The following is a 26,489-nucleotide window of genomic DNA, read 5'->3' as shown; positions in this document are numbered from 1 at the left end:
AGCCTTATACTTTTCCACGTTGTTGTATGCCGTGTACTTGATCATTTAGATCCAACAAGAACCCACAACTGACCTGTCCTCAGGCCTAGACACCACCTCCCAAATATTATTCGTCATGATAGAGCTGTATTCATCTACCATGACATCTATCCACACCTGATGCTATGGCCTCCTAATAGATGGGAGGTTCTTCAACCTATGCCACCAATCCTTAGTACCTGTATGGAAATATGTGTTCTCTCTTATTCATCCTAGGAGCTCCAACAAAATCCTCTACATATTTCAGTGTCTGATAAAGTTCTCTACTGGTTCAACCACTAGTGGTGGAAGGCTCAACCAAATCCTCATCCCTCCTCTGCTACAAGGTCTATCATGAACTCATTGGATCTCCTGTACCTGATGATATGCTAGTACTGGTGTACTTTATCCCTATGAATGTGATACCGATTGTCCTATTGGCTGTACCTGTGGCTATCCCCGCTGCTGGACCAATGGAGCTTTTGTTGGCTCACTCCGACCTTCTATTGGCATCTTGTGAGAACTCTTGAAGGCTATATCCCCCATGAACTTCACATTCCATCTCACTACGATCTTCCGGTTGCTAGGAATATAGGTTCTGAATTCCTTTGAGGTTTCTCTATACCCAATAAGGAACCCCTTCTTTATAGTTTGATCTAGTTTGGCGCGCTTCTCATTTGGCACATGGAAGTAAGCAATGACATCGAAGATCCTGAAGTAACCAAATTCAGGCTTCTCACCTGAGAATACCTCTTTTGGCATTATCTTCCCCAATGCTCTATAAGGAATCCTATTCTAAATATACATCACTGTGTTACATGCCTCTTCCCATAGGAACCTGGGAACATCCTAGTCATATAACATCACCTTTGCAACCCAAACTACAAATCTATTCTTTTTCTCCACTACCCCATTATGTTGTCGATTGTAAGGAGTCATCCACTCTCTTATGATTTCTTCCTTCACATACAAACCTGTGAAGTATTTACCTGTGTACTCTCCACCATTATCTAACGAAGCACCTTAATCTTCTTTCCTCTTGCATTCTCCACCGAAGCCTTAAACTCTTTGAAGCGATCGAATACCTCATCCTTGAGCTTCAATAAGTAGATCTAGGTTATCCTGGAGTTATCATCAATAAAGGTGATGAAATACGTAGCCCCACTAAGAGCTTTAGTGGACATAGGGCCACACATGTCTTAATGTATAATTCCTAACATGCACCCTTTGCACATGTCATCGTGTTCTATTCTAATTTTTGGAACACCTGTCACTGTCTCCCTGAGCATTATGAGTGCTCCATGGTGTAAATGTCCCGTTATTCTATGCCATTTCTCATTTAGTTCCTTCCCATTCTACTGTTTCTCCCTACCAGTGCCATTGGAGAATTGAGTTGTAACCAATTACTTCCAAATCCAATCTATTTCACCCTCTTCTAGCTTGGATGTTTGAAAAACACCTTATTCCCTATAAATTGGACATCATATACCTTATCCTATAGTCGGGATACTGAAATTAGGTTCATACCAAACCCTTCCACATGTAGTACATCTGTAGCACTGGTACTTGCTCTTGTCTCCCTTTGAAAATCAATGGTACCTTTCCCTACTGTAGTGCACTTGGTTCTATTTCCCATCGTAATATGGAAGTCCATATTCTATTCTTTGTGGGTAGAGAAATCTTCTCTAACCTTATCATGTGATTTGATGCTTCACTATCTATATACCAGACAACCTGTGAAGCAGAGCTAGATAAGGAAGCAAATTCATCCTCCAATCTGGAAGACAACTTTGAAGCCCCCTAAATATCAAATCTTTCCATGGCCATACTGGAGAATTATGGAGGATTTACTGAAGACAACTTGAAAAGAAATCTGTGTGCTATTTCTCTTCCACTCGACACTGATTCTGTTCTAGCAAAATGTTGCAAAATCATTTTGCACCCAAACAAGAGATCTGCTCTACGAAAATATTGAGCAGCTGCAACCTCTGCCTGCTGGAAATTCTCTCCCAGAAAAATAAAACTTTCCTACAACTTCAATGGGAAAATTGAACCCTGTCTAACAATGCGCACTACTTGGCTAGGCACTGTGCAACCTATGGTAAATTTGTCATGCTTCTCCCTCTGAAAAAGAAAAAAAATTCTCTTTTTCGACTCTTAGCCTCATGTATTTCAAATATGATTTGATAGCATGTGGAAATTCCCTTTAAATGCAACAACTAGAATTACTTATTCTAACTTGTTAATTATTTAAAATTTTATTTTCTATGGTAAACAACAAATTATTCACACTGCAATTTATTTGCAATAAAACTATTGTGGAAGCAAAAATAGGAACTCAAAAATGCTAGCACATACACAAAAAATGGTGCAATTATTTTTGGAAAAAAGTACCTAAAAAAACCCAATGTAGGAAAACCAGTGCAACAACTGAGGGTTTATTTTATTATGCAGCAGTGAAAACTTGAGTACAATTGGATGCCCTTCTATGCCCTCATGGTTCATCTTTCTCTATTTGCACGATCCATGCAACTGTACTTGAAAAATCCACGCGATCCTTGCGGCTGTAATGGGAAAACTCGTGTGATCCTAATCTGTGGCTTCTTGGAAGAATTTGTGCATGCCTTGCAACTATATCAGGGGATCTCGTGTGACCTTCTCTTCTGACTCTTTTGGAACTAAAAAACTTCCTCTAGATTTCACTATCTATGCCCCTCTAACATTTCTACTTGATCTATTATTCAATCTCTCCTACTGAATCACTTGCATTTAAAATCTAACTATTTAGATCACTGGCTATCTGCAACTGTGTCTTCTACATATACCCATCGAACTCTTATTATAATATCCAGTTGAGACTCCAAAGACTAATATTAAAACTTAATCAATGGCTGAGAACATGTCCAAGTCAATCTGTGTGAGCTTCTAGAGAATTTCACCTTTCTCAATTAGTTACTATTAATTAACCATTTTTCCTAGGTTAGACTTAGGACAAATTTAAATGATGTTCAATTAGTTTAATTGAGCTATCTTTAGGTGGAATTTCTAGAAACTATTTCTAGGTTTTGGATAACTCCTGTGTTTATCCTCTCCACAAATTTTTGAGACTAGAACACCATCCAATGCTACAAAAACTAACATCTGACACATCTCTTCTCAAAGATAAGCTACTATCAGATGAGCTAGTTTGTTTCTCTTATGTATGTAAACAATTTCCAACACTTGCTATTTATTAATTGAAATTCTATTTTGCTTCATCTCTATGTTCTTGTTTAAATCTGTATTTCATTTTGTTGTTGCATAAATCCTTATAAATCAATCATCAGATCAATTTAATGAGCCAAATATGCAAGAAGGAAGAGGAAATGATAGAGGTGGATATGGTGGATGAGGAGGAGGCTATAACAGACAAGGCCAAGGACGAGGTTGTGGTCAAGGAGGTGGCTATAACAGAGAAGGCCAAGGCCGAGGTCGTGGTCGAGGACGGCTATACTGCTTCATGTGTTGGAAAGAAAGCCATGCGGTGCCAAGTTTTCCTTTAAAGGATATAACCGAATTAAGATTTTGCAACATGTGTGGGTTGGGAGACCACTCTCAAGAAGATTTCCCCAAAATTATGGAAAAAATATTGAATAAAAGAGTTGTGAATCTTCTTCAAACTGTTCCGAAGCAAGAGGTTTTAAACTCGAAAACGTCCATGTTATTACTAGATCAAGAGCTAGTCAAGAGAATATTTTAAGAAATTAACAAGTTATTCAAGCTTCTAGGAACATTACCAAATTCCTACATATGAAATAACATAGTGACACAATGGAGCAGGCGATCGAGTTCCTAAAAAATGAAGTTGGTCAGCAAAAAATCATGAAGGACAATATACTCGAATTTTTTTTGGAATTGTTGAAAGAAGAGCAGTTGGTTGGTTGTTTAATTGAACTTCTCAATATATTGAATGATTATAATGAGGAGAGGAACCAATGTAAAAACTTGCACCAACTACCTCAGGGAAAACAATTAGACGATTATGATCCTCAAGTAGACTTGGATATAGATGGAAACACGATAAAAAAATTCATGGTTGGCTTTGGATTATTGTTTTTCCACGATATTAGAGTCTAGGTTATAATATTAGAATCTCTGATGCTACCAATCCAAGTATCACAACAAACTACTTTGCACAACATAATATAAAATATAACATTAAATCATCATGTGCACAAATATAGACAATGTTTTACAAAAACCAACTTCGTTATATTAAGAAAATGATAATACAACTATCTAGGGGTCCTGTACTAGGGATAATTGCCCTCATACATCCACTAATACATGAATACAAGAAAAAACCATGTTGATAATCTAGATGATGTTGCACACCATCACAACTCCTTGATCGTATCTTGAACACTACTGCTAGTCCTTGTGCTCCCCATCTGGAACTCTTGCCTTTATCAAAGGTCTTGCTCCTTTAGGTCACTAAAATCATCTTCTCCATATTCTCTCTAGTTGATAGTTAGTCCATCAACACATCAACACATAGAGACTTCTGTTGAGTTATTCACAACTCCATTTGTGAACAACTCTCCATTTCCCATTGCTTCTTCTTAACTCCTTTGGGACTTCTTCCCTCTAATGTCTTCTTGCACTACTCCAATGAAGACAAAATTTAGGCCTAAAGGCTGCGACCTATCACTGCAATATTTCATTCTCCAAATTTTAACTTGGATTGATGTAATTTTCTCCCTTTACCTCCTTCCTTTTTCCTTCAAGAATCAATCTCGAGCTTACAATATTCACCCTTCCTTCCTATTGGGATGGGGTCCCTGGGGCTAAATTTTGTTAAATTTTGTACGTCATTTTTGTAAAGATGCAAAGTCTCCATGATTTGTGGAAGTAGAACACGAATATAGTAATGGCAAAAGGGGATTTATTCCCTTAGGTGGCTAGGTGATAGGAAGATTTTGAGACCTGCCCATGGTTCACAGACCATGGTATTGTAAAAGCAAGGGCTATAAATAGAAGAGTCATAGCGAGTCTAGAAAGTAAGTGATTGATAGAAATATCGGTAAGAGCAAGTAAGCTAAGGCAAGAAAGGTATGTTTCCTATACTTAGGCAAAGGTGAAGGCTCCTGCAGCTGAGTGCGCAGAGACCTTGGTAAGTCCGCGGGCCCCTGCAGCTGAGTGTGCAGGGAAAAAGAGTCTGTACTTGAATGATTACATCTAATAAAAACTGTTTTGATCCAATATTTGTGCATCTGTGTATTTATTCTTACTTCTGCAGTTTTATGTATTTTCGATATGTATCGCAATTTACATAAATAAATGCTTATCTTGTGTGTGAAAGTGGTAGATCAGTACAATTGATACATGTCATGAATAATCAAAGGCCTTCATGAAGATCTAGATGCTGTTTAAGTGAATTACGGTAATTATATTTTTTAGAAGAGTTAGGGCTCCCGAAGACAGAACTAAGCCCTATGAGCCTCAGGAACCTATCGCGCATGCCTCTGGATGCAGAAACCTGGTTTTGTCATTCCCTAATACTGCTTCGGGTGACACTGCAACCTGCGCTACATGGTTTGTTTCCGAAAGGGCCAACAGTTAGGGTTTAGTTTGTTGGCGCAGTTAAATTTGAACATGGGTCATCCACCATCAAGCCAACACTTCCGACTGTCAATGTACTTCTCAGAAAATGATCTAGGGCTACTTTGAGCACCTAGTTATTTCCCTTGAACGACCACAAGGTGCCCAATACCAATATCTCCCAACTAGACCAGTCATCTACTAGTATCAAAACTACTTAAACAAATCATCAACATATATTTTAACTCTTCCTAGGCTAGTGCATTTGTTGTTGGTCCTTTTGCTTGGTTAAGGATGATATCAATCCATGCCATCCCTAAATATCTTGTCTTAAAACCCTTATAATAGCTATGGTCTTGCTCCATTAGTATGCTTCTCCCATGCATTGGATCCAAGGGTGAAATTCTCTTGGTTATAGGCCTTTCAACCCCTCCAAATAACCTCCTTCAGACCTCGACACCTTCTTCAACTTCCTTAGGGATTTTGGCCTTCATAAATAGAGAAAGAATCACACCAAAACTTGCTCCTGGAATCCCTCCAAACTAACTCAACCCTTTCTTTTGATCAATACCTCCCTCAAACAATCATAAAGGAAGCCAAAAGAAGCCACCCTTTCCTTCACTGAGGTCTGCCTTGATTTGCAGCCCAGTACAGTCCCAAACAATCACAAGAATATCCTAATTCTCCTCTTCACTTGGTCTCCCAGGGCTACGACCAATTTTAGATGATGAGTACTATGAGTTGATGCAATTGAATGTGACAAAATTAGGTTTCATTTCTCTCTATTTATATGTTTTTGTGGGTGTCATGAAAATCCCTTGAAAGGGCATCCTTAACACAAGGTTGACATGAACTTAGTGTCACTTTTGCCCACCTAAACATATAAAAATTCATATTTCGCTTTCTATACCTCTGATCTTGGTACTTGAAGTTTCCTGTTTCTTATCTAAGAGTCCTTTTTCATGTCCAAGAGTTAAACTAATAAAATTCCTCATGGTTTTAGCTACACACCTTTGGGTACAAATACTCAAGCTTGGGTTCTAAGCCACAAAGCACATTTGTGGTGCTCTTTCCTCCAAACCCCAAACCCTAGGAGTTGGAGTACCTCTCAAGATATTAATATCAACATGGACCGCAAGTGAACATCGTTCCAATAGAAATGTGGATAAAATTAGGAAGGCCGACTCTCCAAAGAAAAACCAACTATCTTAAGCTCGCAGATCAGAGATTCATCAAACCCATTGGAACAATAAAACAAGTAAAAACATGAATTATGGGGATTTCAACCTTCATCAACTTTGAGGTAATTTAGTCGATGGAATATTGACTTACCTATCTTTAGTCAAAAGATCATGGGGTCAAATAATGAAGGCAATGATTTTCCTAGAAAAATATAGAATAAAGCTAAAGGGAAATATGGAAAAGATCACAATGCAACTTGACCCCCATGAAGTAAACCTTAAGTCCAAACCTAGGAATATGACATAAAACAAAGAGGTTGTACCAATTACTGCACAAGGACAAAGATAACGTGGAGGTGAATGCATTTGGAGAAATTCTAAGATACTTCCCTGTCTCCATAGGACAAAATTTAGATACTAAGTTATTGTTGAATTTTATAGCTCAGAAGGTACTTCTAGTCTTGTGTCTTGAATAAAAGGACCTTGATTTTCCTTGTTAGGATTGCATTCGACATGCAGAGTGTGCAAGTAAGTTGAATGCATGTTGATGTGTTGCATGTGACATGCATGAGATATGCATGGAAGGAAAGCTAAATGTATGACTTGTACTTGAGTTAAAGTAGATAAAGCTAAAAAAAAGATAGTAAACTAAAGTAAAGTCACTTATTTTTAGTTAAATTGACAAGCTAATTGTGGCCATCAATATTAACTTAGAAAATTTATAAATTGACCTTAAAGTGAGGTTCTAAAATACAACAATAACACAAAATTGAGAGAGGATTCTCAGTGAGCATGTGCTGGGTCCGAGAGAGTGCAATGAGGCTAGTGATCAATATTGTCTTTTCTCATCTAGGTCATTATCCATGGTATGGGAGCCCAAGTAAGTTCTATGATTATTTTATTAACTAGTGATTGGGAAGAAATATGTTATATGTGTGATTTATATTGAGTAATTCTTTTTGGTCGCACTGTGTTTTTTATGTGGTAGAAATCTCAATGTGTATTTGTTTTGCTATTAATTTGCTAGGAACTTAATACCAAGTGCTAGGTTCAGAAATTTTACATGGTATCATGCCCAAACTCTTAATTGGTCTCAGAATTTCAAAAAACCAATTTTTTATTGCATATTTGAAACCAGGTTGGATCAAATCATATGAACATAATTTTTTTTCAAGCAACAAGTTTTTTTTAAAGGGTCGAGAGGATTTTTGCTTTATCAATTTTTTTTGGAGTTGAGAAAAAATTTATGATTAAAAAAAAATAAAGGCGATCCCAATTTTTTTGGGAGAAAAAAAGGGCATTCGGGTGGTGGCCAACAAGTGGGTAGTTAATCCTTGTTTGAGCCATCAGTCACTAGCGGACTATACGTCACATGGACGTTTTCGAGAAATGGACGATCCATCAACCTCCAGTAGACCAAATGATGCCAGGCTACTGGAATCCAACCGACTGGTTGACCAGTCATATCTACAACCACCACAACACCAGGAGATCCACCAATGCAAATAGAGGTGACATAGAGTGTCAAGAATGGCGTGAACAACTCAAAACATAGATTCACATGAGGCTGCGATAGATGCAACGGGCAACAGCTGAGAGTTAAGCACACATGAAATGTGAAGCTTAGTAGACGATAAAGGCGGTTGTGAGTTGTAAGGTCTGCATAACAATAGGATCAATTGGGTTGTCACATACTCATGCTGACTAGCTGGTATGATCATCATGACAAGAGGAATTTGTTGCATCTCAGGGCTGTGACAGTAAGAGGAAACTATTGACATGAAGACGAGGTTGATTGTGTTGGGGAAGGTAGGGTGCAACTAAAGGTAACAACAATAGGGACTGTTAGGGTGACAATCGAGTCAAGTAAATGGCCCCCAAAGAAATGGAAAAACTCGAGTGCAAGCTGTAGTGGTTTAGGGGTTGCACTAGATGAAGTGAAAATAGAGCCTCGGATAGAGAAATGGCCAGTCCAGCTTGCCAGAAAAAGGTTAGCCGTCATCACAAACATGAGAGAAAGCAATAAAGGAAGAGATGGTAGGGTTGTAGGCCAAGATCAAGTGTGGATCAAGGCCAACCACCACATGACAGGGTGCAAACTGGCCTGGTAGCACATAGGGAAATTAGAAGTTGTAGGCAAAGGACAAGTCGTGCAGAGGAAGGGACTTGTAGGACATATCTTAGGAAAAAGACCACACCATAGGCTGATAGAGAAGATGCAAAAAGATTGTTGTCAAATGAAAACTAGGGATGGTTGCAGAGGATCATTCCATGAGAAGGATGCCACTTGGGCATGATCAAGCAATTGCGAGATTGGCTAGCAAGATTCGCTGGGTAGGGGAGACATGCATGGGTTGGAAGAGTTGGTCGTGTCTAGTGACAAGTACGAAGGATAACACCAATAACTAATAGGATTGGCGAAGGTAAACCCTCAAAGCGAGGAGGGAGACTATACTAATTGGGGGTTTGACAATGTTGATTTTTGTAACTATGGTTAGTCTTGATAATGTATGTTTGAGTCATTAATGAATTTTTAAAGCATATCTTAGATGCTAAGTCAAAGGAAAAATATTTTTTGTCAAGTCCCATTTGGACTCGATTTTTTTTTTTTTTTGAAATTTTGTAATTAAAGTTTTGGCTCTGAAAAGTGAAGTCAACCTCTTCTAGTCAAGTAATCTTAGTTGAAGGATACACACTTTCGACCCAAGGAATACCTATAAATAAGAGGCAACATGTACTCCCTCAAGGCATCGAGTATAGGACACATATATGAAGCAAATAACTCACATTCTGAGTCAGAAAAAGTCCAAAGTCTGAGGCATCCAATGAAGGGATATTTGAGGCAGACAATCGGGTATGTCTGAGGTAGAAAAGAGGAGCGAAGTCTGAGGCACAAAGGCTCCCATATCTGAGGTAATAAGCTTGTATATCCGATGGAGGTTATCTATCATATCTGAGGCAAGATTTTGAGGATAATTTTTTGAGGGAAGAAGAAGGATAGGCCAGAGCATGTGCCATTTGACTTGATTAGGAGGGTGGACTAGGTTTGACCTAGTTGTTGAATTATACATGTCTCTGTTTAAATGAAGAATTCTCTATTGAAAAAGGTTGCTATATTTTTTCCCCATGAGGGTTTTCCCAGGGTTAATTTCTTGTGTTCTTATGTGGCTTCTTATGTGGCTTTCTCTTTATGATCCTACTGTCTTAAATGTTTTATGGTTGATGTCTTTTGTGTAATTATTAAATGATGGAATATTGAATAAGAATGTGAAAATATCAAAATAATAAAAAATAACTATCAGTATAGAAGAGACTCGTAAAATCAACATGGAATCAGAGCTTGGGTGGAAGAGAAACCTCAAAAGTTGGCCTAAATATTCCCTATTATAACATCTATGAAGATCTCATAACTTGTGAAAAACAAGTATTCTCTGGAAAGGTCTAATCCCCAAAATTCATTTAGATTCTAGCATAAAATGATCTATATTCTATACATACAAGAAGGTCATACAAACTAGTCAAAATACATAGCAAGAAGTCGACCTGATATTTCTTTGAAGAAAGCATCCCATAGAATTTTGAATAAATATCTATAATCCTTTTCTTATTTATGATGGATATTATGAGAAATACAAAGAAGGCCATATTGGAACAAATGGATCTCTGTTGGAAGATGAAGTGTATATCTATGGAAGGATGAAAATATTTGTATTAAGCCTCTAATTTGACCCACTGCGGAAGGCCAAAAATCTGTGGTTGAAAGCCTCAAACTTGTCTTCTAAACTAGCAATGTCATTCACATATGGAGGGCATTGTGCTCAAGAGAAGGGTTTAATCCCATTACAAGTTTGAGAAGGACAAACATCTTAAATATGTTTCCATGCAAGGAAATTCTATATAAATCATGATCATCAAGAAGTCCATCAAATATCTAAGTTACGTATAAATTTGCAAACAATTATAAATATGTTCAAAGATGAGTATTAGAACAACAAGGTACAAGAGGTCTACTTGATATCTAAAATGTAAGGTACACATTATTGATCAATTTTTGACTTTAGATTGTTTTGAATATTGTTGAGCCTCACAGTTGCTTCTTTTTGACACCCTTTTTCACTCAATTTATTTCTTTTTGACGATCATAATCACACAATGGGCATCAAATCACAGGATTTATGGCATGACAGGTATATAATCATCTTGTATTTTATAAGTTGATAATGTTCTTTATTATTAGTCTAATATTTTCTTTAGCTACCGAATTGCAACGATTCTGCAACTAATATTTGATTCTGCAGCCAAGTCCATGGTTTGATAGATTCCAAGGTGCCAGCTGGGAGGAAAAGCATATGGATAGGTGGCAATTGATTCTATCAATGATTCCCTCCTACCCTCATGAACCAGATTAATGAAAGAAGATCTTGATTACATGGTCAAGGATAAAGTCAATTCTGTCATCTACAAGAGGCGAGTGAGGAGCGAGATGTACGCCTCATGATTTTCTTTGACAATAGAAAATCATGAGAGAATTTTGCTACGTTATCTTTTCGAAGTTAAGTTTAGTATTATGTTAGCAAGGATAGACATAGAGCTCTAAACATTTAATGATACGATCTTTATAACTAGGCCTCATAACAGACATGAACATAGTGGTTTTTCATTAAGAATTATGTGACAATGAACTGTGTTTTTAATCCAGTTATAAAGAGAACCTTTTCGTTTCAATGCGTGGTTGACTATTTGATCAAATATCATGATTCCATGCTTCTCGTGGGGGGCCCCCTCAAGCAGTAAGGTTTCTCATTTGTTTTCTATAGAATTCATGTATAATTTCATAAGGTTACTTTCTGATTAAGTAGATGTATTCTTTAGATTTGAATAAGGATTGTTTCACTAATCATTTTATTATTTGATAATTTTGGAAGCACATGAATTAAGTTTAACATTAGTGAAAAATAATAATGTAATTTTACACTATAATAGTATTTTGCAGAATAGAGGATTTGCTTGCAGGATTTAATGTTACATTTCAAGCATGAGTGATTTATAATTTGAGCAGGTGTGAATATATTTAGACAAAAGTTTATTTTATTTCAATTATGAATGCAAATGTGTGATAAGATTGACAATAGTCTTTTCTCTTGAATTTGAATGTAAAAGAGTGAAATTAGTGTAAGGAGTGTGATTCATTTTTCGTCAAAGCGTGGGATTGATTTACTTACATGCAGAGTTGTGAGGTTTTCTTTTAAGGAAAATTGTGAGGTTTTTCATAAGTAGTTTGAGTGAGAAAGTGTGATTATCATCGTAGAAATAATATATTTTTTCAGGAATCATTAATTCAACTCATAGAAGGCATGTGCATTCATGTAGCTCAATTTTACTACAAGGCTTCTAGCATATACAATGCATTTACACTTCATCAACTTACCAACCATGGTCGATACTTGATATAAACAATTCAAGATAATTAAGTTGCTAAATATTTTGGTGCCATTGTCGGGGAAGTGTATATAGAAGTCATTTCTTTACTTTTCTTAAAATAAAACAAAAAAACAAAAATGAAATGCATAGGGAAAGAGAATCTAAAGGTATATTTGTAGGTAGAGATAAAATTTTAATTCCATCATCATCACTCACCCCACTTAGACTTCATAGTGCCACACCATCCACTCAAACTCATATTCCATCATTTGAAGGAAAAGATAAACTTCCTGTGGTACTCAGATATGAAATCCAACCTAGAGATTCACCAAAATCATCAAATGAAGCCATAATAGAAGAAGAGGATCCTACATCCCCAACAGAAGGAGTAATTTTCTTATCTTCAACATGAGGGAAACTTCTAGGACAAGAACTAGAAATTCCTAGTGAAGAACAGGAGGAAGAAACTTATTTTAATCTACCATTGATAGAGGAACCCTAAGAACTAGAAGAGGAACTAGAAAACCAAATCTTGGAACCTTATATTAGTTCTAAAGAATCCATAATGGCTGGGGAAGGGGAAGGGGAGGTATATAATGTGAATGGTGAACAACCTAGGATTTGTGGAGGAAGAGGAAGAGGGAGAGGAGTTACAGAATCTTTTGGATTTCCTATCCTTGATGAAGACACAACAACTACAATGAAAAATATCTCACCCTCCATCCTTCCAAATTTTCATGGATTAAGAAGTGAAGATCCTGAAACATTTCTCTTTGAATTTGAAGTCTTGTGTAGATATTATGATTACTTACTCGACACTCAAAAGTTGAAATTGTTTCCAGCAACTCTTAAGGATGCAACATTAAAATGGTTCATGAGCTTAGGAGTAAATTCTATAAGGATATGGGAACAAATGAAAAACACATTATTAGAGAAATATAAGGATTATTGTATTCCCCACAATCTTAAGGATGAAGTCTTTAAAATGATACAAAAAGAAGATGAAAATCTTGAAGATTTTATTGAAACATTTGCTTATAATGTAAAAAGGGATAAAATGCATGAATTAGACAGAGAAACTTTGAAAGTTTCCTTATTAAAATTCATTAGAGATGAGTGGATTGATCTTATCAATCTAATGAGTAAGGGAGATATTTCTCAATTATCATTTGGAGAAATTTGTGAGTTATGCATACACATTTCAAGAGGTAAAACAAGAACTGGGAAAAATCCAAGAGATCCTCTCATGTCTAGAATTAATAGATCTACAACTAGGGCAATAAGTAGGTCCGAATTAGGCAATTTTCTTGGCAACTTTAAAACAAATATTTTGTGGAGTCTTAGTGAAAAAATAGATACCCTTAAAGTACAAAACAAGCAAAATGTTGCGTTGTCATTTTTTTTCGCAAATGTAGGAAAAAACATGCTTTGAGAGAATATCCTCTTAATTTAAAAGGTGTAGAAACCTGTGTTATATGTGCAGAAAATCATGATACAAAGAAATTCCCCTCGATACTAGGTCCAAAAGCTGTTTATCAAGAAGAAGTAATACCAAAACAAGTAGAGCCTCTATGTTTTGTTGCTAAAAGACCATCACAAAATTCACAAGCAAATGTGACTCAAGGTTTCAACACTTAAGCATTTGCACAACCATCACAAAAAAATTGGACTGCACCCATGCCTTGGCAATATTTGCAACCTTGGGCACAAGGATGGAAAAATCCTTATGGAAAATATCCTCAATATCCTTAGTATCAACAAACTTACCCTAATTTTTCACCACAATACTTTCCTCAACATATTCAACCAACTCAACTTCAGAATCCAAATCCACAACTTTCACTACCATTTTCTCAAATACCAAATCAATTGCCTGCTCAACCACTTCGAAATCCGAATAATAATAAAAATTCACAACCTATTTACAATATGGAGGGACAACATTTCCAAACTCATATGATAACTCCATTAGATCTAAACAATGTTCAACTTAGATCTAGTAGAGTATTGGAAAATAAGTCACCATTAGTTGTTATTCAGGAATCTGAAAAAGAAAATCCTTCTGAAAAAGAAAAATCTCTTAATCGAGAAGAAAAATCTAAAAAAGAAACCACCCCTAAACATTCTGATGATATCTTAATAAACTCAACTCCCATCATAGAACAACCTTCAATACCTGTTCAAACACCACCCTTTCTTGAAAGATTGAAAATTGATAACGGGGTAGAAAAACAAATTTTATTGCCTAATTATGATATGATAGATGAACTAAAGAATGTTTGTATAAAAATTCCTTTGTTGCAAGCTATCAAATAAATACCAATATTTACAAGAACAATTAGGGAGTTAAGCATTAAAAGACCGAGGAAAAAGAGAAAAGAAGTTCAAAGAATTCAATTAGTTGGAAAAATAGTAGATATCATGGTGGGAAAAACAAAAATTCATAAATATCTTGATTTAGGAAGTCCCATTGTAAAAACACACATTAATGGTATCAAAATTCAAAACACATTGATTGATTTAGGAGCAGCTATAAACATCACGAGTAAACAAAATATGAATCGACTAAAACCTCCTAATCTTCAATATACTTATACATTGTTACAATTAACATATATATTTGTTATTAAACCTGATGGTGTATTAGAAGACATATTTGTATCCTTAGATTCTTAGGAATATCTTGTTGATTTTATGATTTTAACACCCAAGAATAATTTAGGAGGACATCCATTGATTCTAGGAAGACCATGGTTAGCTACAATTGATGCTTTTATAAGTTGTAGATCTGGTGATATGTTTATTTCTAATGGAAGTTCAACAAATAAATTGACATTATATCCTTGTGCAAAAACAACGATAGAAGTAGAAAGTGAAGAGTGGATAGATGATGATATTGACATATGACCAATATTTGTTACTTCACAAATAGATGAGGAAGATCAGATTTTGAATTTAATGGAAAATAATGAGTCTTCCTCATATTGTGAATCTAAGAAAAGTTTTCAAGAACAATGCAGTATTGAATATTTTTCATCTCGTCAATTATCTTTACATTCTATGGAAAAATTTGGTAACTATGCAATATAAATCTTTCCATAAAAAACCTTGAATATAAATGATAATCTAGAAGAAAACCAAAATAAAAATTTAATAAAGGTGTTACAAGAACATTCCTCTGCTTATGCATGGGAATACACTCACATGAAATGAATTGATCCCAATACTTGTATACATCATATTAACATTGAAGAAAATGTTAAACCAATCCGATAACCTCAGAGAAGAATGAATCCAAATTTGAGAGAAATTGTTAAAGAGAAATTACAAAAATTGTTAAATGTGAATTTCATTTATCCAATATCAAATAGCCAGTGGGTTTCACCATTGGTAATTGTTCCTAAAAGGAATGGAAAATGGAGAGTATGCATTGAATATAGGGAACTGAATAAAGCTACCTTAAAAGATCATTTTCCACTTCCTTTTATAGATCAAGTTTTAGACACATTGACAGGAAATAAATATTTCTCATTCTTGGATGGTTTTAGTGGGTATAAACAGATCCAAGTAGCTCCAGAAAATCAAGATAAAACCACTTTTACCTGTCCATGGGGAACACATGCATATCGAGTACTTCCTTTTGGATTATGTAATGCACCTGCAACATTCCAAAGGGAAATTTTAGGTTTTCTTTGATCTAATTCATGATTATGTGGAAGTCTATATGGATGATTTTACTGTTTATGGAAATTGTTTTGAGGAGACTCTAAAATTTTTGGAAAAGTTCTCATTAGATGTAAAAAAGAAAATCTCTCATTAAGCCATGAAAAATGTTTTATGATGTTTACTGAGGGCATTGTTTTAGGACACCATATTTTAGGAAATTGAATTAGAGTGGACACATCTAAAGTAGAAGTTATTTCTAAATTATCAATTCCAACTTGTCAAAGAGATGTCAGAAGTTTTCTTGGTTTTACTGATTACTATAGAAGATTCATAGAAAAATATACAAAAATTGCTTCTCCACTTTTCAAATTGCTCACAAAATATTGTGATTCATTTGGAATTTTGATTGCCAGAAATCTTTTGAAACATTGAAAGAAAATATTTCTGAAGCACCTATTCTAAGAGGACCAAACTGGAAGTTACCTTTTCACATTTCAAATGATTCTTCAGATACAACATTAGGAGTTGTATTAGGACCAAAATATTTAACTCCTTATGCCATTTACTACACCAGAAAAAATTTGACTCCTACAAAGTTAAACTATATTGTAACATAAAATGAGTTTTTAGCTGTTGTCCATGCCATTAATAAATTCAGACATTACATCAATAGTTATGAAACCTTTGCACATACATATCATTATGAAATTAGGTACTTAATGAATAAACTAGTCACTAATGGCAAAATTACAAGATGGTTATTGTTGTTACAATAATTCAACATTACTATTTTGGATTGACTTGGAAAAAAAAATACAGTTGCTGATTTTCTATCTAGGTTTCAAAATGATAATAATGATGTACCTGTAGAAGATAATTTTCCTGATGAATATTTTTTTGCAGTATCTACTAAATCTCCTTAGTTTGTAGATATTGCTAACTATTTGGCTATAGGGAAGTTACCATTATATTTGTCTCCTTGAGAGAAAATAAAAGTAATTCAAATTAGTGCATCTTACTCATGGATGGATGGAAAATTATATAAAAAAGAGCGAGCCTTAATCATTCAGAGATGTGTCAGAGAAGATGAAGTACCAGAAATATTAAAGGCTCTTCATGATGAACCATGTGGAGGACACTTCGCTGGTAAAAGAATTGTTTACAAAGTCCTTCTCTTAGGATATTATTGGCCTTCCCTTTTCAAGGATGTCAAATAATATGTAAAGAGATGTGATAGTTGTCAAAGAATGGGGAAACCTGTTCCTTCAGATGAAATGCCTCTACAACCTCAGGTACTTATTGAACCTTTTGAAAAATGGGCTCTGGATTTCGTTGGTCTAATCAATCCACCATCAAGACAAAAAATGTACATTCTTGTTTGCACTAATTATGTTACAAAAGGGGTAGAAGCTAAAGCACTTCTTTTTTCTACTGAAAATGATGTAGTTTCATTTCTTTTTGAGGATATTTTTACCCGTTTTGGTGTCCCAAGTAAAATTGTGATAGATCAAGGTACTTAATTTACATCCAAGTTGGTACAGGAGATAATGAAGGAATATAAAGTCAAGGATCGAAAGTCCACTCCTTATCACCCACAAGTAAATGGATAGGTGGAATCCATCAATAAAGTAATTGAAACAATTCTTACCAAGACTGTGCATTTGCATAGAAGAGATTGGGCAAAAAATCTTCCAAAAGCTTTATGGGTATACCGTACCACATGGAGAAACACTACAGGACATACTCCCTATGAAATTGTTTATGGGAAATAAATCTTGTTTTATTGAGTTCTAAGTAAAGAATTTCAAGACAACAGTTAAATTGGGTGTTGATTTATCTGAAGCAAAAAAAACAAAGAATAAAGTAGCTGAATGAACTAGAAGAGATAAGACAAGATGCTATTCAAAGAACCAAAATAGTTCAACAACAAAGAACCGGGTGGCATGAAAAATACATAAAAGAAAGGAAATTTCAACCAGGAGCTTGGGAATTACTTTTTGACTCAACGTTTAAAGATTTTCAGGGAAAATTTCAAACTCATTGGCTTGGGCTCTATGAGATTGAAACAATGTTTGATAGTGGTGCAAATAAGGATCAAAACCATTGATGAAAAAAAGTCACCTTCCTTGTAGATGGTCATCGATTGAGAATTCATCATAAGCCATTGAAAAATGAGGAATTATTAAAAAATTGCAAGACAATATTGATTTAAAGTTGGTTAGGAAGGATTCTCTTTCTCCTCCAACTTGATTCACAAAGCCTTTTTGTTTTCTAAATAAAAAAAAAATATATAAATTTTTTAAAAATAAAACAAAAATAATTTGTATAAACATGAAAACCAACACTGTTGGCATGTTTATACAGAACATCTAGGATGAAAACCAAGTATTCATGGCACCCTAAATTTGATTTTTCAACCCTATTCTAAGTCCCATTTTCTTAAAACCCTCTTTTTCTTCCAGAATAAGTAGATACAACATTGATGAGAATCTGCAACTTTAACAAACTTCTACAACTGATATTGATAGGAATCATTGACTGGGATAATCAAAGATTTTAGCAGAAGAGAATGATCAAGCCTACAATTGAAAGAATCTAAGGAAAATTCAAAACAAAGTATTAGAATTATAAACTCGAAGGTATATAAATATTGGATTCAATAATAAAGGTAAAAACATTATATTTTGAAATAATGTAGAAGTTGTACTGTGATTCAAAATAATCATTACTATTTTAACTTCGAATTAAGTTATAAATAGTAGTTATCCGTAAGCCCATTTGTCATTCATCATTACACAAACGCTTCATTTTCGAAACCCTGTTTCACTAATAATTTCACTTCACTCATACTCATTCATACTCTATTTTCCCAAAAGCCTTTCACTCATTTCCATTTACGATTTCACTCTCGTTCATACTCACATCTACGAACCTTGTCAAAGAAGAAATTGCAGAGTAGAACTTCGCCAACATGGGAGTAATTATTAGAACAAAGCTGAATGGGAAGAAGTTCATGGAAGGATACCCACAGGTTAGACAAATGCTACAACAAGCTTAGTGGTTGGAATTTGTAGAAAAATTCGATGGCTATGATAGAGAAGTAAACAGGTCTTTTGCTCGAGCCTTTGATGGAGTTGAAGCGAAAATTGGGATATCAAAATAGTGGAGACAAAATATTTCATGGCCGAGGTAACTGGACTACCTAGGGTTCGTGAGAGGTGGTTCAAAAACAAGGGAATTTAAGGGAATGAATGGAAGACATTTCTTAAAAACCTAGGTATGGTCACTTCAATTTTTAAAAAGGGTATCCCAAGCACAACTCTCAAAAGTAAATGGAGGAATTTACTATTAATTATTCAAAAATTCATTACATGTGAAGGTAGATTTGGAAGCATGTACTTCTATCATATGCGTTTAATGATGCACTTTCTTGAGGGTAATGAAATAAATCTACCATGTTTTTTACTTAATAGCCTTAGGAATATGACTGGTAATACTCAGGAAAATACAGTCCATTTAAAATACTATGTATCATCATGGACTTGTAAAAATGATTATTGAAGCCCATCTTAAGAGTTTAGGAGATAACTGGGAGAATTTTCTGGTCAGAAATCATTTTAAAGAAATAAAGCAAGAAGAACCTAGTAGTAGTAAAGTAAAGAGACGTAGAAGGAAGCTGTCTCTAAACCCCAAAGATGACTTATCTCCGCTGCCAGAGCAACCTTCAGAGGATGAAACTCCCCTCATTGATATGCTAGAAACTCTCAAGAAAAAGAATGATAGAAAAAGGAAAATCGGTGATGAAGGAAAAACTGAGGAAATGAAACAAGAAAAGATTGAACAAACAAAAGCTCAAAAATAAGTTTCTCTTACTAAGACTTCATCTACTATTAGGAGGAGTGCAAGGCTCAAAAAATTGACAAAGGAGTCATCTCAACCTATGGAGTTTATCAACTTGGAAGAGGATGAAAGGTTAAAAATTACGTTGCCTACAGTTCCATCACCGGTTTATCACCAATTTCATCACCAATTGATAATACGGTAAGAAGGACACCTTAAATTGACCCAGTTCAACAAGAGATATATGACTACATTGAGTCTTTAGAGAAAAGAGCTACAAAAAAGGAATCTTCCTCAAATCAAGAAAAAGGAATCCAATTTGATAGTCCATAAGAACCTCCAATTGTGAATACTTTGAAACAAGAAAATTTTGAATTGGAGACACTAAATAGACATTTAAAATAGGAACATGAGACATTAAAGGTGCAAAATGAAATACAGAGAAGTAAAAATGAAAATATTCTCTTACATCTTGCTCTGTGGTATGACATGAATAAAAAGTTAAGGAAAAGAACAAGTCTCTTAAGAGTAAAGTCATAAGTTTGAAATACAAAATTTTGATGAAGAAACCAAGGATGGCAATTACTAAAAGGAAGGAAAAGAAAACAAACTTGGATGTTTTAGCTCACGTTTCCGAAGGAGTGCAGTACCAGACAAAGGCTATCAGTTTTGAATTTTTGCATGATGACATGCAATGAATTCCGTGTGGGGGAATGTTGAACCTCACAGTTGCTTCTTTTTAACACCCTTTTTCACTCATTTTATTTCTTTGACATCATAATCACACAATGGGCATCAAATCAAAGGTTTATGGCATGGAATGTATATAATATTCTTATATCTCATAAGTTGATAATGTTTTTATTATTACTCTAATATTTTCTTTAGCTACCAAATTGTAACGATTCTGCAACTAATGTTTGATTCTACAGCCAAGTCCATGGTTTGATAGGTTCCAAGGTGCCAGCTAGGAGGAAAAGCATATGAATAGGTGGAAATTGATTCGGTCAATGATTCCCTCCTACTCTCATGAATCAGATTAATGAAAGAAGATCTCGATTACGTGGTCAAGGATAAAGTCATCTTTTCCATCTACAGTAGGTGAGTGAGGAGCGAGATATACGCCTCATGATTTCCTTTGACAATAGCAAATCATGAGCGGATTTTTCTACGTTATCTTTTCGAAGTTAATTTTAGTGTTAGGTTAGCAAGGATAGGCATAGAGCTTTGAACATTTATTGATATGAGCTTTATAAATAGGCCTCGCAACACACATGAACACAATGATTTTTCATTAAGAATTATGTGACAGTGAACTTTGTTTTTAATCCATATATAAAGATAACCTTTTCGTTTCAATGCGTGGTTGATTGTTTGATAAAATATCGTGATTGCCCGCTTCTCATGGAGTCCCCCCTTGAGCAATAAGGTTTCTTATTTGTTTTCTATAGAATTTTTGTATAATTTCATAAGTTTAATTTCTAATTAAGTAGATGTATTCTTTAGATTTGAATAAGGATTGTTTTACAAATAATTTTCTTAATTGATAATTCTGGAAGCATGTCAATTAAGTTTAACAGTAGCGACTTCAGTAATGCAATTTTACACTTGGAACTGAATTGTATTTTGCAGAACAAAGGATTTTTTTGCAGGATTTAATGTTACATTTCAAGCATGAGTGATTTATAATTTGAGCAAGTGTGAATATATTTAGACAAAAGTTTATTTCATTTCGATTATGAATGCAGATGTGTGATAAGATTGATAATAGTCTTTTCTCTTGAATTTGAATGTGAAAGAGTGAAATTAGTGTAAGGAGTGTGATTTATTTTTCGTTAAAGTGTGGGGTTGATTTACTTATATGCAAAGTTGTGAGGTTTTCTTTTAAAGAAAATTGTGAGGTTTTTCATAAGTAGTTTGAGTGAGAAAGTGTGATTATCATCATAGAAATAATATAATTTTTCAGGAATCATTAATTAAACTCATATAAGACATGTGCATTCCTGTATTTCAATTTTAATACAAGGCTTTTAGCATATACAATGCATTTACACTTCATCAACTTACCAGCGCTGGTCAATAATTTATATAAAAAATTTAAGACAATTAAATTTCTAAACAAATATGCTCGTGGAAAAAGGTTTGGTGAACAAGTCAAGATATGATGTTCTTAGTTCAAAATTGATGAGTCCAAAATACCAAATGTTTTCTGCTGGAAAAGTGTTGGTATCCTAAAGTCAAAGTGAAATAATGAGAATGTTTGGCATCATGACGTGTGTATAAAGTACTGCAAGTGCAAATGTCTCATTACATAAATTTAGAGGTAAAAAATGGGGCTCAAAACAAAAACTTACAACCAAAATAAACTTTATAAGAACCAACAGGATTCAAGATGATGATGTCAATTATGGGGGATTACTCACTATTTTTGTAGTAAAACTGTAATAAGACTAAAAAAAAACTACTTTTTTCAATTAGTATTTTCAAATTTTCTCCCTATCATTTTACTCAAATTTCAAGTGGGATCACTTGTTGAATAAGGAATTTAATTCCTCATGCAACGAATACCCATGTTGCATATTTTTGATGGACCCTACTACACACAAAATAATAAATACATGGAAAATGTGATTGTAATCACATTTTTTTTTTTTTTTAATCTTCTGTATTTCTCATTTTTCATGTAGCAAGGTTCATCAAAAGTATGCAATGTAGGTACTCCTTGGACGAGGTATTAAATTCCGCATTCAACAAGTTCTCTTGCTCAAAATTTGAGTAGAACCATAGGGAGATAAGTTGTAAATATGAGTTTAAAAAGTAGTTTTTTCTTTTTCCCTCTAAAATTTGATGATGTAATCTAATCTTATTTTATTATTTCTACTATTATTTTATAATATTTCTTAGGAAGTCCATTTTAGACCTGAAAATTTCTCCAATCATATTGTTGAAAAATGTAACTAGTGTCGGTCTTCATAATTGTATTTGAGCCGTAATGTAATGCATTTATCAAAAGAAAGAAATAAATTTTTTATTGTAAAATAAATTGACTTATTAAAGCATGGGTTTCATGTTTGGGTCAATGGTTAATAGGTCAAAGCCTCTATTTCAACCTTTTAGGGTTTGCGTAAAGATTCCTTGTCCTTGTCATTATGTAATAGACCCTTCTTGGGATCTTGAGTCAAGAAAGAAATTTATATTAGTATAAAATAAGTCATTTAGGCCTCCTCCACCAAGTCAAAGGATATAGATTTATTCCACTTAAGTCCAAAAATGTTATCATTAGAAGAGATGTAAAGTTTGCTAAAAATATATCAGCCTACGACGCTAGTTCGGTGGATGTGCCACCTCTCTCTATCCCTTCTACCTCTGAAAATATTTCTTCTTCAGATGATGATAGCGAGGATGACAATCCTCCCCCACCTTCTCAGGATCCTCCTTCAGCTCTTCAGCTTCCAAATGGGCTCGTGCTACTCAGGATGCAACAGATTCTCTTGTCGGTGATCCTACATATCAACGACGTACACATTCTCAGTTCGATAGAGCCTCTTCTTTACTGGCTCAAGCTTTAGTGAATTATGATCTTGACACCTTTGCAGAAGCTTCAGGAAATCCAGATTGGGACACAACTATGAATGAAGAATATCATTCATTATTGGCAAATGATCCATGGGATCTTGTTCCTATTCCAAAGGGACGAAAACTTGTTAGATGCAAATGAGTTTACAGAACCAAGTACGAACTAGATGGAAAAGTTGATAAACATAAAGCTCGTCTTGTTGCTAAGGGTTTTTCACAAGTTCAAGGCATTGACTATACTGAAACCTTCTCTCCTATTGCTAAAATGAACTCTACCCGCCTTGTTCTTTCCCTTGCTTCCTCTTTCAAATGGGAAGTCCATCAGATGCATGTTAAATATTCCTTCTTGCATGGGGATTTGCATGAAGAAATCTATATGGAAAAACCTACTGGATTTATAAAAACGGACTCCAGCCTTGTATGTCATCTTAAGAAATCCCTTTATGGTCCAAAGCAAGCCCCTCGGGCTTGGTATGCAAAAATGGATAACTTTCTTTTAGAAACTGGATTTTATAGGTGTCATTCTGACAATACTGTCTACACCAAGAAAGTGGGCAAGTCTCTTATCATTGTTGTTCTTTATGTTGATGATCTTATCCTTACTGGTAGTGATCCCAACCTTATAAACTAACAAAAAAGAAAGAGACCGCTTGCCTCCATATGTGAAGTCCAACCTTAAAGAGAAGTTTGAAATGATATACTTAGAACACTTGCATTGTTTTCTTAGTCTTCATGTCTTGCAATCCAAGGAAGGTATTTCCTTTTCCCAGTCCAAGTATGCCTGTAATCTTCTACGCCATTTTCACATGGAAGACTATAAGCCAACCCCTTCTCCCTTTCAGTTTGGAGCCAAACTTTCAGTCACTTGTACTTCCTCTGAAGTTGATGCTACCTTATACCATCAGCTTTTAGGAAAAATTTTGTATCTGACCCATACTCATCCTGACCTTTCCTTTGTTGTTGGCCTTATTGCTCGCTTTATGCAAAACCCACATGAAATTCATTGGAAAGAAACTAAAAGAATACTTTGTTATGTTTGAGGTACAGTTCAGTTTGGGATTCATTACAGTGCAGAAGCATCTCCTTTATTGGTTGGTTTCACTAATTCCGACTGGGCTGGTGACCCTGATGATCAAAAGTCTATTGCAGGTTATGTGTTCACTCTTGGTTTAGGACCTATTACATGGGATTGCAAGAAACAAAGTGCCATTTCTCTTTCTTCAGCAGAACTAGAGTATCGTGGCGTCGTAGAAGCTAATAAGGAAGCCCTTTGGCTTCGTCAAATCTTGTCAGAGTTTGAATTTCAACAACATCTGACTACACTATGGTGTGATAATCAAAGTGCCATTCAACTATGCAAAGATCTAGTCCAACATCAGCGCATCAAACACATTGAATTGCACATGCACTTCATCGGAAAGCTCATTCATGACCATGTTCTTGAAGTGCAATATTGTTCAACATATGATAAAGTTGCAGACATCTTTACAAAGGCTCTCACAGAGGTGAAGTTTACTAAACTTAGATTTATGGTTGGAGTTCAGGAAGTTGTCACTAAGGGGGGATAGGCTCTAATGCCTCCTTCCTTCTCCTATTGTGTCATATTTGTACATCCTTCAATCCTATCCCAAGTTGTTCTTAAGAGGGGATGTTAGGATATTCTGACACATAGTAAATAGTTAAGTATAACTTGGTCTAGTGTAGAGTTAGGTAAACTATGTTTATTTACTATGTACTTTTGTAACTTACAATCCGATGATCATGATATGTTATAGAAATGAAGTGATATGACAGTTCATTCTCTCCTTGGTATTACCGACACTTGATCCGTGTCTTAACACCCGATTGGTCCATGATCTCTATTTAAATAACATGGAGGGTCATTTGTAGGGTAACCATTCATGAGAGAAGCTTATGTAAATTTTAATTATTTTATTAATAAATTTCCTAAGTGGCCGCATTGGCTCAGGCTGTGGACTTTTTCCCTCTTTGAGGGTTTTAACCATGTCAATAATACTGGTGTATTGATCTGTGATCTATTTGTGAGCGGTGTCCTTTGGTGTTCTATTTGAGGAACTTACCCCGTAAATTCCTACATCAAAGGACAAGTCAACCTCATCAAGGGAATTCTACCTCATGGAAATAGTATAAATAGAGGTAACTTGTCCTCATTTGGAGACAGATTCAAAAAGTTTGATTTGCAATAGTGGGAAGAAGAAAAAGGTGCGAAGTTCAAGGAAAGAAGTGGAAAACCTAGCAAAGGAAAAGGAAATCTTTGTCAAGAAAAAAGAAGTCAAATTTTCTCTCTTTGTCTCACATGTATGAAGGAGCTAAAGTTACAGGAGGGTCGAAGTTATAAAAATTGAAGCTGGGCCGAAATTCTAAAGCAATAGCATTGAAATTGTGTTTCGATGCAGTGTTGATGAAATATTGTTGAATTTGATCATTATAGTCTGGAAGGATAGTTTGAGGGATGAATTGGTAGAGGAGGAAGGTCATTTGGTCTATCTCAATTTCATTTTTCTAGTGGAAGAGTTTGACTGGGTTTTCCCCTATAGAGGGGTTTTAGCCCTGGCCGAGTGCCTACATTTGGTGTCATTGATCTTCATGTTTTGATTTGATGATTTCTTGATGAAACAAATATAAAAGAATAAAATGAAGAGAATATAGTAAGACTATAAGAATATCACATGTAGTTATCAATATAAGAGAATCTTTCTACCTTTCCAATTTTCTAACACATATTGCCTTGTTGTGAGAAGTAAAGCAATTATATTGTATCTAAATTCACAGAGTACTAAAAATTTGAAGATATTTCCATAGACTGGGTGTTGAAGCATATTACAAAGAATTTTTTTGCCATGGATCTTGTAATTTGGATGCCCAATCTTGAAGTCCAAGTTTAAAATATGGAGAAAGATCTCTGTCACTATTATATTCTTGATGAAACAAGTTTGTTGGATATGACAAGATCATAAAGCCAAATATCTCTTCAAGATTAAAGATCAAAGTCACTTTCATATTTGAGTGTGTTGGACCAAATTCAATCAACTAATGAAACAATGATGAATTTCATTGAATTCTACGATTTCTAAACCCTAGCAAGCAATAAAGCTTGGAAAGCCCTAGGTTTGGACGTTTCTACTGAAAGAAGAAACCCAAACCTTTGCAAGAAAGTAATGACACCATGATGGCGACGTGGACAAG

General features: G+C 34.9%; 1 pseudogene; it reads left to right on the top strand.

Annotated features, from left to right (window-relative positions):
• Nucleotides 1–3,398: 3,398 nt before the first annotated feature.
• Nucleotides 3,399–26,489, top strand: part of LOC149238605 (BTB/POZ domain-containing protein At2g04740-like) — a 40,221-nt pseudogene continuing 17,130 nt past the window's right edge.

The sequence above is a fragment of the Pinus tabuliformis genome, chromosome 8 (genome assembly GCF_031772625.1).
Source record: "Pinus tabuliformis cultivar Carrire ecotype Pingquan chromosome 8, CPIR1, whole genome shotgun sequence".
NCBI lineage: Eukaryota > Viridiplantae > Streptophyta > Pinopsida > Pinales > Pinaceae > Pinus > Pinus tabuliformis.
The sequence above is the reverse complement of the archived record's forward strand: the minus strand, read 5'-3'. Positions and strand labels throughout refer to the sequence as shown.